Source organism: Artibeus jamaicensis, unplaced genomic scaffold (assembly GCF_021234435.1).
Source record: "Artibeus jamaicensis isolate MK-2021 breed Jamaican fruit bat unplaced genomic scaffold, CSHL_Jam_final contig_332, whole genome shotgun sequence".
Classification (NCBI taxonomy): domain Eukaryota; kingdom Metazoa; phylum Chordata; class Mammalia; order Chiroptera; family Phyllostomidae; genus Artibeus; species Artibeus jamaicensis.
The window spans coordinates 23,550,856-23,562,139 of NW_026521788.1; the positions used below are offsets into that span (position 1 = coordinate 23,550,856).

At 52.5% G+C, this 11,284-nt stretch overlaps 1 long non-coding RNA gene across 1 annotated transcript; it reads left to right on the plus strand.

Annotated features, from left to right (window-relative positions):
* Window positions 1-494: 494 nt before the first annotated feature.
* On the plus strand, window positions 495-2,809 carry LOC119038068 (uncharacterized). Its single transcript, XR_005080352.2, has 3 exons — window positions 495-580; window positions 1,680-1,822; window positions 2,383-2,809. It is a non-coding gene; the product is annotated as an uncharacterized LOC119038068 (long non-coding RNA).
* Window positions 2,810-11,284: the final 8,475 nt, after the last annotated feature.

The following is an 11,284-nucleotide window of genomic DNA, read 5'->3' on the forward strand; positions in this document are numbered from 1 at the left end:
CAAAACGAGGAGAAACAGGTGTGGTGGTGGTGACAGGGCAGTGCAAGTCCCAGAAGCAGTGAAGTGTGTGGGCCATACAGAGAAACACATTCATCCCCTCTCTGAATATTTATTCACTGAGTGGGGAGTAGTGAGCTGAGCTAGAATGGAGATGTGTGGCTGGGTGGGATCAGTAGGCTGGAACTATTAGCGAAGAGTTAAAATCTTTAACACTCCTGGGCTCTCAAGCATGTTAGAGTATGTGACATTTATCCACATCCCTCTGTTTTTTTCTTCAAGCTAAAACTACTCCACTCTCCTCTTGTATGGAGGACTGCTGGTTTTGTATCTTTCCAGGAGGCTTCCTTGTGTCCCTTCCTCTGGTAACAGGCCCATGTGCTGGCTGCAAAAATGGCCATGTGATCCCAGCTGGCCAATCACAGCACTATCCACCTGGCAGCCGTCCTGGGTCCAGTCCGAGTCCTTCCCTGGGGCTGATATATACACTCTGGGAGCCAGCAGCTCTCTCTTTCCACTGGAGCAGCTGTTCTGTGTCACATGGAGAAGGCCCATCGGGAGTCGGAGAGAACGAGGCCAACAGGTAAACAGAAACAGAGTAAAGAGGAGATGAGCATGGGTAGGATCCTGGAGGCATTTGCTTCACAGTTGCCATCTCCAAGGCCCTGGTCCTGGACTTCTTCCTTCACTTCCAAGGGCTGTTTCACTATCTTCCCCCTTTGTCAGGGCCAGTAATTCCTTCTCTGTCTAGGTCAGGCTGAGTTGGGTTTCTGTCACTTGCAACCAAAGGGTCCTGGATGACATGGTCCTGTTTCCAAAACCCTCCCCACGCTGACCAAGCAGCCAATGAGAGCAGAGGAGGCTGGTGCCCATCCAGGCCAGCAGCCCGCCCCCAGGTCAGAGAGGCCGCCCCTGTGCACTTCCTGGTGGGAATCTGAGCACTAGTGCTGTTAGTGGAAAACGGAAAGAGCAAACACCGGTAAGGGCAGAGGAGATAACAAATGGGGGCCTCTCTGTGGTACTTCTGCCCCCAGAGACTCACATTTCCACCCTTACGGTCATTCCTTTGGGTTAAGTTTCCTTTTTATTTTATTTTTTTAATTCTCACCTGAAGCTATTTTTATTGATTTGAGAGAGAAGAAAACATCGATTATCTGCCACCTGTACACGCCCCAATCAGGGATCGAACCTGCAACCTCGGTATGTATCCTGACCAGGATTGAACCCGCAACTTTTTGGTGCATGGAACGATGCTCCAACTGACTGAGCCACCTGGCCAGGGAGGGATAAAGTTCCTTTTGAAATATGAATATAAGATGGGAGAGAAGTTCAGGAGGCAGAAAGTAGGTCAATTTGACACACACACACACACACACACACACTAATCAATATGCCTTAAATGATGTACCAATTTACAAAATAAACAAAAGTACCAAAAACTTGTTTCTTTTAACCAAATATAAAGTTTTCATCAATCCATATAAAACGTTGGCCTTCTGGTTTCCAACAAGAAACACTGGGATACGTTGGCTTGGAAGCAACTTGCAGAAAGTTTCCGCAGGAAAGGGCAACATTGTTCAAGCGACTTACGAGAGGTGACTCTCTAAGGGTGGTAAATAGCACCAGGAGTGATGATGAATACTTCAGACAAGCATGATGATATCAGGGCTTACTTGGAACAGGATCCCAGGATGCAGGGACGCAGATGTGAGAAGACCCGGTCTGTGTCCTCAGGGCAGTGCAGCAGGGAAGAGCCCTCCCGGGGCGCCGGCCGACGCGAGACCAGTGGGGAACCGAGGCAGCTGGGCGCTCTGTGCCCGAGGAGGTGGGAGACACAATGTTCGCGCTGGGTTTCTGAGGCTGGGTAGGGGTTTGCCAGGTGAGGAAGGAGAATGGAGACCATGTTCAGGTGGGCACACAGCCTAAGCTAAGGCTCTGAGCCACAGGACGTGATGAGGAAAGAGAAGATGCTGCTGAGCAGTGCGGGGGCCTAATCACCAGTCTTCCAAAAAGCTTGACTTTGACCCTGTGGGTAACAGGGAGCCACCGAGGGTTTGAAGTAGAGGAAGGAAATCGCCCTGTCTCCATGGCAGCTGTGACGAAGATGGAGCAGGAGTGCTAGAAAGGAGGGGGCTAGAAGACCAGGGCAGAGGCTGCTGCGGTCATCCAAGCAAAGGGTGAACAGGACTGAGTGAATGAATATTCACTCAACAGTCACTGCTCATCGCCTAGATGATCTACATGACTAGAGGCAGGCGCTCGCCCAGGCCAGTCAGCAGCGGGTGGACGGTGACCAGCTGTGAGGTGGAGGGTGGGCGTTCCGGACAGAGGGAACAGATGTGGGGGTCCTGGTCCTAGAATGGGAAAGATTTAGGCTTTATTCAGGCACAGAAGGAAGACCAGTGTGGCCAGCACCTCAAGACTGTGACGTTGGGAGAGGCTGAAACTGAGGCTGCGGCGGAGCTGGGGCCAGGAATGCAGGATGTTGCCCTTCCACGTCGATCTCTGTTCTTCAAGACCTGCTGCAAATGCTACCTCCACCAGGAAGCCTCCCTGATCACTGGCAGTCAGATTTGTACTCTCTCAGCTCCTTGCCACTGTTACCAGGATGAGAGCTGGAGTGGCTTCTGGCCCGGAGTGGACACTCCGTAATGTTTGTTGAGTGAATGGCTGTCAGAAAGAGGGGAAAGGGGGAGGGGAAGGCGTAGCAGAGAAGTGGGAAAGCTGGCGGTCTGAGCGGGGGGAGTGTCGGCTGGGCAATGGTCAAGATGGTGTTTTTCTGACTCCAGGTGACCATTTAGTGAGCACACAAGCAGCATGTCTTAAGAAACTAAATAAAATTAAAACATTGGAATCGAATTGCACAGTTTCCTGAAGCTTTGTCCTAGTCACACACGTCACAAGGTAAAATCTACTTCTTTCTGTGGTCATGGAAGAAAGTTCGAGAATTAAGGGATAGATTTGGCTCTTGTATCAGAGATCAAAATAATAATAATAATAATAATAATAACAACAACAACAACAGTGGCTTACACCGAATAAACGTCTACACCTCTCTCCAGGACAGTCTCAGGCCTGGCCAGCCCCGAGCCAGGCAGAGATTCCAGGGCGTGCCAGGCCCAGGCTCCTTCCCCCGGTTGCTGCACGGACAAGCTGCAGCTGCCGTGTTCGTGTTCCCGCCAGTGGGAAGAGGCAGAGGAGAGCGGAGGCCAGAGCCAGGGAGTGGTGTCAATCACTTCAGCTCACATCCTAGCATCCACTGCTCACCAGGGAGCCACCTGGCCATGTGGAGCTGCAGTGGAGCTGCAAGTACAGCCTTTGTCTAGGCAACCAGGTGCCCAGCTAGAAACGGGAGTTCTGTTACCTGTAGGAGGGGAGAGTAGACCTGGGGTCCTCTGGTGGCCCCTGCTCCAGCCTGTGTTGGAGGCACTGCTAAGAACCACGGGCTTCGGGATCTGTCGCCAGGGCCCGGCCTTCATCCCCAGGGCAGGAGGCCCTCCTCCACACCACAGGCCTTCTCTCTGGACCCCTGTGGTTCTCGTTGATCCCCCGGCCCTTTGGGCTCTGGGAGGGGTGAACGAGAGGACCCAGCGGGTGTGGCCTACGGCACAGGGCACGGTGCAGAGCAAGCCCTCAGGGAGTGAGGCCCGCTGTGTCCTCGCTTAGCCGAGCTAATTGTCACGCTCCCCAGGAGCTCAGGCTAGGAGCTCCCAACACCCAATAGTTTGCACACACTCTTCATCCCACATCCAAGGGACCTCTCTCTTCTGCAAGATCCTAAGAAAAAAGAGATTAAATATGTCGCTTACGGACAAGGAAGTTCAGTGTTGGTGGTTCCTAAGACCCCAGGTTCGGTGACTTGCTAGGAGAACTCACAAGAACCCACGTATAGCCACACTCACAGCTAATACCTATTACAATAAAAGCCTATTGAGCAAAACTGGCACAGGGGACAGCTGGAGGACACCAGGAACAGGCGTCCAAGGGCCCTTTCCCACTGGAGTCACACAGGACACGCTTCATGCCTCCCAGTTGTGACGACACGTGAAAGGTTTTCTACTAGGGACGTTCATTAGAGACCCAGCACCAGGGTGTTTATTAGGGGCTCTTCCCCAGGCACCGCCTGCCTTGCACGTACCAAAATTCCAGACTCCCCCAAGGAAAGCAGGTGTTCAGCGTAAGCCCTGTTGTTCACACAGATGACGTGGGCCCAGTGAGCCCCTGTCCTTAGAGAATCGTGGGAACCCTTCTGAAATCCAAGTTTCTTGGGCTCCAGCCATGGGCCAGGCTTGCCAGCGGGCCGTTCGGAGGGGACTGTCTCAGACCTGCCAAGCTCACTCTGTTCTGCGCAATTCCCAGAGAACGGCCATTGGAACTGGGCTTTGAAAGTCTGGAGCGATATTGAAAGGACAAAATCCTCACACAGGCTCCTCCACCTTTCTGGATTCCGGGGCCTCCGAAGGCAGGCCAGATCTCTGCTTCCTCTTTTTTTTAAAATTATTTTTAGAGAGAGGTGAAGGGAAGGAGAAAGGGAGAGAAACATCAATGTGTGGTTCCCTCTTGCATGCCCCCTACTGGGGACCTGGCCTGCAACCAGGTATGTGCCCTGACTGGGAATCCAACCAGTGATCCTTTGGTTCACAGGCCTGAGCGCAATATACTGAGCTGCACCGGCCAGGGCTCGCTGCTTCCACTTTCCCACCATCCTGTCACCCTCTCCATGCCCTGATAAGCAGAGAGACTTGCATCCAACTGGGGCTCAATAAACTCAGCTGTGTGGAGCTTCCGATTTCCATGGGTCAAGGACAGTACAGCTCTGGGGAAGGAGCAGCCCAAATGAGCTCTGCGTCTCTAGGATTTGATGATTCTAGGATTCTGAGTCTGACAACATCAGACAAATTGTCGCCCCCTGAGTCCCGAGCAAGGCAGGCCCTGGAGCCTGGTGTGTGGGCAGAAGGAATGGATGGGGAGCAACACCAAAGAGACCGAGGCGGGTGGAGCTCGGAGCCCGCAGGGCTGCAGGTACAGGGCAACAGAGCGAGGAGCCCAGCATCACCCCTGGCGCCGTGGGTTCCCATGGGACAGGACATGGCTGGGCTGCAAGTGAACAGGGGCTTCAGCCCTGGCCCAGGGCCCTCACCGCAGCAGACGGGGCCTCCTGGCTGGTTCTGAGTGTCCCTGGGCAGATACAGTTCACGGTGAGCACTGAGCTGCTGCCAGGGCCTGGGCTGGTGCCCCAGGCAAGGCAAGCGTTGGGGGAGCCAGCCGGGGCCCGCTGCCTGGCCTGGGTTTGGGAAGGAAGCTGGGGGTGGGGTGGAGGGAAGGCTGCCCTGCTCTGCGTGCAGTCTCCAGTGGTGTCTGTCACTGACCACAAACGTGGCTGAGAGGATGCAGTGCAGGGAGGGGGCCTCTTCCTCCTCTAGAGCCCAGGGAAGCAAATACTCAAGTGAAACCACCCACCCTCCCACTGCCTGGTGGCTAGTGTGGCTCAGTTGGCTGGGCATCACCCTGCAAAGTGAAAGGTTGCCGGTTCAATTCCCAGTCGGGCCACACGCTGGGTTTCTGGGTTTGGTCCCTAATTGGGGCATGTACGAGAAGCAGCTGATCAACATTTTTCACATCACTGTTTCTCTCCTTCTCTCTCTCTTTTTTTTAAGATTTTATTTATTTATCTTTAGAGAGGAAGGAAAGGAGAGAAGGAGAGAAATATCAATGTATGGTTGCCCCTCGTGAGTCCCCTGCTGGGAACTGGCCTGCAACCCAGGCATGTGCCCTGACTGGGAATCGAACCACGATCGTATGGTTCACAGGCCTGCGTTCAATCCACCAAGCTACACCAGCCAGGGCCTCCCTTCCTCTCTTTTGACAAATAAATAAATAAAATCTTCCCATAAGTAGCCTGAGGTAATTTCTGAAAACAATTTGCTATTCACTCGGCCCAGAAAACCCCATAAAAGTCATGCGAATCGAGAGGTTCAGATCTCCATGTTCACTGTGAGAACACTCGTGAAACTGCTCTGGCCATCGAGGGCACGCGTGTCCAGCCACCGCGTCGCCAAAGGATGTCACTTTCAATGTGTGCCCTTCCGTCGTTACGACAGCAGAGTTGGGAGAAGAGCCCGGGCCAGACAGTGGGGCTGGACGCCGGGTGGGTGGCCCGAAAAGAGTGCCGAGTTTGTGCAGCATGTGCTAAAAACGCAGAGAGTGACGCGGAACTTAAGGGTTTAGACGCGGGTTCCCTGGTCACAGAATCACACATCCACGTGAGCGAAGTTGCGGCCCAGACCTCCCAGAGCCGGCGGGCGGAGGAACCCACCCGGGAGCGCTCTCCGCCACACCCAGGGGCTCCTGCCTGAAAAAGGGCGGGCTGTTCCTGAACCAGAAGAGGGGGTTGTGCGGGAGGGAAAGATATCCCAGAAGGAACTGAAGAAACACAAGCCTGAGGTGAAGGGACTAAAAAACAAAAAACCTCATAGACAGATGACAGTACAGTCACGACCAGAGGGAAGCGGTGGTGGAAGGTTGGGGGGGGCAGGAGAGGATAAAGGGGGGTAAGTGGTGATGGCAGAGACGTGAGTTGGGTGGTGAAGACAGCACAATATACAGATGATGAATTATAGAATTGTACACCTGAAACCTATATGATTTCTTAACTAAGGTAACCCCAATAAATTTGATTTAAAAAAGACCTTATGGCCTGGGAATAAATTCAGCATAAAATAAAGGTAAATAAAAGTTTTTTTAAATTTTATTTACTTTTAGAGAGATGGGAAGGAAGGGAGAAAGAGAGGAAGAGAAACATCAATGTGTGGTTGCCTTTTACATGCCCCTCACTGGGGACCTGGCTCACAACCCAGGCATGTGCCCTAATAGGGAATTGAACCAGCAACCCTTTGGTTTGCAGGTCGGCACTCAACCCACTGAGTCACCCCAGCCAAGGCTGCAAATAAAAGTTTTTTAAGACTTCTGGCTAAGTTGGAGGCGTAGGTAGACACATTGTGCCTCCTTGCACAACCAAAATTAAGGACAACAAAAATTTAAAAACAAAAAAACAACTATAACAGACAGAAAATTGAACTGTATGGAAGTCCGACAACCATTCATCCAGACTGGTAAGAGGGGCAGAGTCAGCAGCTGGGGGAAAGGGGTCATGGCAGGAAAATGAGGGGGCTAGTGACCCAGGTTCACAGACGGCAGTTGGCAGACCCCAGGCATGGAGAAGAAACGAGCAGAACCCAGTGAGGCGCGCAAGGCGGCTGGCTGACCACAGTCACACATTTGCCTGCAGATAAACCAGGTGAAAATGGGCAGCGAGACAGACTGTGCAACCCAGGGCCCCAGCGCCAGGAAATAAAGCCTAAAAGCACCAATTGAAAACACTCGTGGGGGTTGAGGTGCCTGGAGAGACTCCCAGCCTCACAGGAGAGTTCATTGGAAAGACCCACAGGGTCCTAGAATGTACACAAGCCCACCCACCAGGGAACTAGCACCAGAAGGGCTTGATTTGCTTGTGGGAAGTGGCAGAAGGGACTGAAATCCAAGACAGAGTGGAGCAAGCGCCATTGTTCCCTCTCTGACAGTGCCACACATACAGTGCCACAACCCAGCAACATGGGTTGCCCCACCCTGGTGAACCCCTAAGGCTCCTCCCCTCACTGAGTACTGAGTAACAAGCATGACCAGACATCCCCCTCCAAAAAAAAAAAAGGCTCAAATGGAAGAATAGATCAAAGTCCCAGAGCCAATACATCTAAGCAACCAAGAGGTGGCCAACCTATTAGATGCACAGTTCAAAGCACTGGATGATCAGGTGATCAACCAACAGAATTGGTTGATTTTGGTCACAAATTAGATGAAAAAATGAAGGCTACACTAAGTGAAATGAAGGGAAATGCACAGGGAACCAATAGTGATAAAAACAAATCTGGGACTAAAATCAATGGAGTGGACCAAAAGGAAGAAAGAAATAGCCAAACAGAAAAGAAAGAAGAAACAAGAATTCGAAAAAATGAGGAGAGGCTTAGGAACCTCCAGGACATCTTTAAACGTTCCAACATCCAAATTATAGGGGTACCAGAAGGGGAAGAGGAAAAGCGACAAGTGGAAAAGTTATTTGAACAAATAATAAAGGAGAACTTCCCCATTCTGGCAAAGAAAATAGACTTCCAGGAAATCCAGGAAGCTCAAAGAGTCCCAAAGAAGTTGGACCCAAGAAGAAACACACCAAGGCACATCATCATTACATTAGCCAAGATTAAAATGAAGGAGAGAATCCTAGAAGCAGCAAGAGATAAGGGGACAGTCACCTACAAAGGAGTTCCCATCAGACTATTAGCGGATTTCTCAAAAGAGACCTTACAGGCAAGAAGGGGCTGGAAAGAAGTATTCCAAGTCATGAAATCCAAAGACCTACATCCAAGATTGCTCTATCCAGCAAAGCTTTCATTTAGAATGGAAGGACAGATAAAGTGCTTCTCAGATAAGACCAATTCAAGAAGTTCATCATCACCAAGCCCTTATTATATGAAGTGTTAAAGGGACTTATCTAAGAAAAAGAAGATAAAAAATATGAACAGTAAAAAGACAGCAAACTCACAGTTATTAACATCCACACCTAAAACAAAAACAGGAACAAACTAAGCAAACAACTAGAACAGGAACAGAACCACAGAAATGGAGATCACGTGGAGGGTTAGCAACAGGGGATTGAGAGGAGGAGAGAGGGGGAGAAGGTACAGAGAACAAGTAGCATAGATGGTAGGTAGAAAATAGGGGGAGGGCAAGAATAGTATGGGAAACCAGTCAGAACTTATGACATATGGTCATGAACTAAAGGGGGAAAATGTGGGTGGGAGGGGGTGTGCAGGATGGAGGGGAATGAAGGGGGGAAAATGGGACAACTGTAATATCATAATCAATAAAATATATTTTAAAAACAGTTTTTAAAAAAGTATTACATCAGGTGGCAGCTCAGAGCATGGCCCCTGGTGCCAGGCAGCCTGGGCGTGAGCCCCAGCTCAGCCACATGTTCGCCACCCAAGCCCTCCGCCTCACCACCTGTGAAGGGGAAGCGGTGAGAGGACTTGTCACAGAGGGTCCTGTGACTGGTTTTCTCATCCGTAGGATGATGGGGACTGCTCTAAGGCTCCGATGAGATCACGTGTGGGAAGCTCTGGCGTGGCTGAGCCTGAGGTCAGCATCTGCTGCAGCCACAAGTGTCAGCGACGTGACCACCCAACCTTGGCCTCTGTGGCCATCACATGGAGATGGTGCTTGCCTCTCCTAGCCTTTTCCTCCAATTTTAGGGAACACCATGCTCCACAGCCTGGCCACAGCCTCCAAAAATTTAAGCATTCTCCTGCCTGGACATCTTGCACCTATAAATGACCCAAACAGAAGCTCTTGGCCCTTTGAACCCTCAGAAAGGTGGCTGCCATGGCTCACATTCCTTCCCCACTGTCCTCTTTACAGCAGTTAATTTTCTTTGGAACTGTGAGAGCCCTCGGGGGTTAATTAGAGTGAATGCGGAATGTTAGAGAAAGCCCTGAAACTGATTTCTGGATTCAGGCCTTCCCACTCTTCCACAGAACCACAAAGCTGGGCAACCTATTCCGATCTGCTCGTCCTACAGGGAGGGAAACTGAGGCTCCCAGAGCGGCGTGGACACAAGTTCAGAGAAAGGACCGGACACACCCAAATGCCCTTGCTCTCCGAGCTCTTCCCGGCACGCGTGCTCCCACCCGTCTGTGCAGCGGCGCGGGTATTCATTGTATGGCCTTTTCTTGTGGTGGGGGTGACACCAGGCATGGCGGCAGACATGGGGGCTGACAAGGGAGGCAGCAGGCCTGGTGACACCAGGCTCACCGTGTACAACCACACGAACCGAGGCCACCCCCAGCATGGGACAGGGTGGGAGACGGGGCTGAAGGACTGTGTCCGAGGGGCGGACAGCTGGTGCTTTCTGAGTGGTGGCCGGCACTCGGGCCTGTCCCCAGCAGTGCTCTTTGCTGCTGGCCCTGGGGACCCGGGGTCAGACATGGCAGCAATGATACAGGTGTACTGTTCCAGGAGCCAACGCTCGGCCAGGCCTGCATCTCCCAGCCGCCTGAACCAATGTTGGTCAGTTGCAAACGCCAGCACTTCCAGCCGGTTGAGGACGCTCACTCAGAGGGTTCCAGGCTGTAGGCTCCTCCGTGACTGGTACCCAGGCCTGGCTTGGTGATTGACCAGATGCTGGATGAAACAGTAACACAGGAGCCCTCCTGCCAGGAAACTGCCGGAGCTTCCTGCTCCTGCCCTTGAACTGGCCTGCAGGCCTCGCTCCGCCCCCATCCAGGGGTGAAGTTCCAGTCATGGCTCCTCACAGGCTTAGTCTGGCCCTGGCCTCTCACATCCTGTCCTCACCGGGGCATGCGGCTTCTGTCTGCTTAGCTGGATAACACGCACATGGCCACACGTCAGCAACACCTGGGAACAAACATGCTGATGCTGGGACCACCCAGAACAACAAAATCAGACTCTCTGGGGGTGGGGCCTAGGGAGCCTGGACTCCCCAGATGATTCTAATGTACAGCCAGGGTGAGCTGCCAGATCATTCCTACCCGTCTAGGGGACCTAGCTAAAGTCCCATTCTTCCAGGAAGCCTTCCTGAATTTACCCCATGTGGATGACCGTCCTCTGGGCACCTGTGGCTGTATGAGGAGCAGTCACTGGGCACCGATGGCAGCCTGCTTTGTGTCAGGTGGTAGGTAGGAAGCAGAATCCGGGCTTTGCCCCTCGCTAGCTGTCTATCCTTGGGCAAGCTACCAAACCTGAGACTCAGTTTCCTCATCAGTTAAATGGGCACTAATAACAATACCCACCTTGTGCTCTGAGATGATTCCACTGACCCATACCAACCCCAAGCCCACCCTGCCCCTTGGTTCCTCCGTTTCCAAAGCCACACATTCCCACAAGCCGAGAGAGTGAACCAGTTCCCAGGGGTTTCAGCCCCTGTCCCCACCCACTTTGTCCTTCATCCTGCGCACTGGGAGCAGCTCCTCATCAAGACACGTCACTCCTCACACTTCCTTCCAGGAAGAGCCCCTGAGTCTGACCTTGCAGGTGGCCATGAGAAAAACGAAGGGCAGCCAACCGTGCTGCGTGGCCGCCGCCCCTTCCCAGGAGCTCCTTCCTTAGGACCGTTGTGGCGGAGAAGCAGAGTCTGGCCCAGCTGCGGGCTGGCACGGGGCAGAGGCAGACACTCGTGCAGGGCTTTCCTGTTCAGAAAGCACTGCTGCAGGTCTGT